Source organism: Montipora capricornis, chromosome 1, assembly GCF_036669925.1.
Source record: "Montipora capricornis isolate CH-2021 chromosome 1, ASM3666992v2, whole genome shotgun sequence".
In the NCBI taxonomy this organism is placed as follows: Eukaryota; Metazoa; Cnidaria; class Anthozoa; order Scleractinia; family Acroporidae; genus Montipora; species Montipora capricornis.
Genome location: NC_090883.1, coordinates 18,818,638 through 18,821,137, shown reverse-complemented (window position 1 = coordinate 18,821,137; position 2,500 = coordinate 18,818,638). Strand labels below are relative to the sequence as shown.

The window sequence follows — 2,500 nt, the reverse complement described above, 5'->3', positions numbered from 1 at the left end:
ACTCACTATTCGATAAGAGTAGGGGACGTTGTCCCCGGTGTTGTGGTCTAACCTAAGCTGGACGGGGGCATCTTTCACTTCCATAAAAATTAATTGTGAACTGCGTAACAAGCAGTCTGGCTAAAAGTCCCCCACAAAAGTTTTGTAAAATTAGTCCTGAAAAGCCCCGTGGGGGAGAGACTAATAGCAAATCATTCTATCCCCAGGCACTGTTTATCATCTCCTTCGCGGAAATTGGGGAGAGAAAGGGAGAGCCTGGGTTTAACACAATAATGTCACGTAAATGGCTTTTAAAATCGGAGTGTTATCGTGCGACGCTCTAACCAAATGACCTACGAAGCCACTGACGTTGCCAAAATTGTGTTTATAACTGCGAGGATCATAGGTTACTTGATTTCATATCCGCAGTTCAATATGTGATTCATTTCATATATCATTTCATCGTTGATTCATTGCTCACCGGAAAATTAGAACCCACAAATGACCAGCTCCTAACGTCAGTGTCTTCATAGCTCGGTTGGTCGGTATCGCGAGGAACCCGTGAGAATTCAAACAGCGTTGAAGTCCTGAATTTTTTAGGCTTCTCTATGCAATTGCCAAAATTGTGTTTAAAACTACGATGGTCATAACTTTACTTGATTTTTTTTTATAAAACAAATATATGGCGTATATTGTAGCGTTGTTAGTCACACAATAAATTTTGTGGGCAACATCGTGTTTCTTTGTTTAAAACAACGAAGCCAGTGCTTTGATTGCATGTGATATACACATGCTCAATTCATCAAATCATTTATTGCTTCCTTAGTGGTTTCGTAGAAAAAGGGGAAACACCTTTTCTGCCAACCGAAAGTGAATGCATGAGGCATTTGTTGGGGGATACCCCTAATTATTGATTCCTTACAAAGTCAGTCGTACCGATACTTATGTGTCGCTCGTCTTCCTGGTTGCTATTGAGAGATTTTACAAGCTTTTATCCAAAGTCAAAAGGTAAGGTGTGAGTCAATGTTCCTCATTAGAACAAAGCCAGTTGTATAGTTGCATGTGACATACACATGATATATCAAACAATAATTGTTTCCTTCGTTTCTTAGAAAAAAACGGTTTATAAACATCGTGGATTGTGTGGGCTCCCCCTACTTACAAATCACGAATATTCGACCAAGAGAACTTCATGCAAAGCCTATCCTACTGATACGAAAGCCGTGTCGCTCGTCCTACTTAACGTTTCTTGTTTGTTGAGAGATCGATCGGCGGGTTTCAAGGTTTTAAGCAAACTCGACAGGTAAGACGTAGTCAGTGTTTACTCTTTCGTGACTCTCGCAACTGAATCAGTTGGCTTGGAGGGGAGACACGAGTTGCTGAATAGTGGTAAAACATGGAAATGCGCCGCTCTTACTGAAATTAACACACTTATGCAGCGCATTTGACAATGCAGTCTTAGCAGAATCGGTTTTTCTGTGATAGTTACTTGCCTGAGCCGTTCGTCGAATGTTGAAATTGCACTTCCTACTTCCGTAAAGCCATGCTTTTTTTTTTTGTCTGATTGGGAAGGCGGGCTCCACACACGCGACGATATTCTGTTGTGTATCAATTTTGGTTTTGATTCTTGCATCAAGGAGATTTATCCTTTCATTTTCACCAGAATAAACTTATTTACGCAAAAGAAGCCTTTAAAGAACGACATTTGTGTCGTGGTAAAAGTGACAATGAAATCACATTTTTTCTACAAATTTGCACCTGGAGACTGGAGGAATACAGTAATTTTGTCTTACTGAATTTCGGGCAATACTGTAATCGGTTGTGTTCCCTTGTTTTATTAATGAACGATCCGACATTACTAACATTCAGAGTTAGTTCGAGGAAAAGATCCCCTACAAGGTCACATCCGTCATAAATGTGGCGTAAGCGTACACGCGTCATGCTTCTTGCCTTGCATAGTTAATAGACACTGAATAGAGAAATTTAGCATCACGTTTACGTGAAACGCCAAACGTCGGCTTGCCGTGTCACGTTTCACGTAAAATAGAGAGAAGGTTGCCGTCACGTAAGTCTCGCGTGGCCAACGGGAATTTGAGTATTTAGTTACTAAAAAGTGAAAACAAAAACTCGGAGTCTTTTTTAAAAGTTTGTAGAAAAAGACGCTATATAAGATGGAAATCTTTATCCGTCAAATTTGTTGAAATAGCTTCTTGTCTGAAAATAATTGTTGCATAAATTAAATCAAGAACACAAAGATTCACCTAAATGCGAAGTAGATATAAGCTTAAAGAAATATTGTTGGCTTCTCAAATAAACTTCATTTTACACTAGAATGACCAAACATATATTTTCTGACTTGCAGAACTATGCCTACCCATTAATCATTTGCAAGAAAGAACACTTGAAATAGAAAATGGATAAAAATTCTTGTCATCTTAATGAAAACAACTCGCATATCAAATATCAACCCACATATGCAAAATCTCAGAAAAATCTCACAAAAGCCTTTCAAAGCAAACAA

General features: G+C 38.8%; 1 protein-coding gene across 2 annotated transcripts in view; it reads left to right on the top strand.

The window, feature by feature from the left end:
• The first annotated feature begins 836 nt into the window (after positions 1–836).
• LOC138020486 (uncharacterized) overlaps positions 837–2,500 on the top strand; it is a 39,782-nt gene continuing 38,118 nt past the window's right edge. Inside the window, exons 1-2 of one of the 2 annotated variants that reach the window (XM_068867487.1) lie at positions 837–987; positions 1,092–1,282. The gene's annotated coding sequence lies outside the window, so the exon portion shown is untranslated. The remainder of the gene's footprint in view (positions 988–1,091; positions 1,283–2,500) is intronic. The other variant, XM_068867530.1, reaches the window with a different exon arrangement.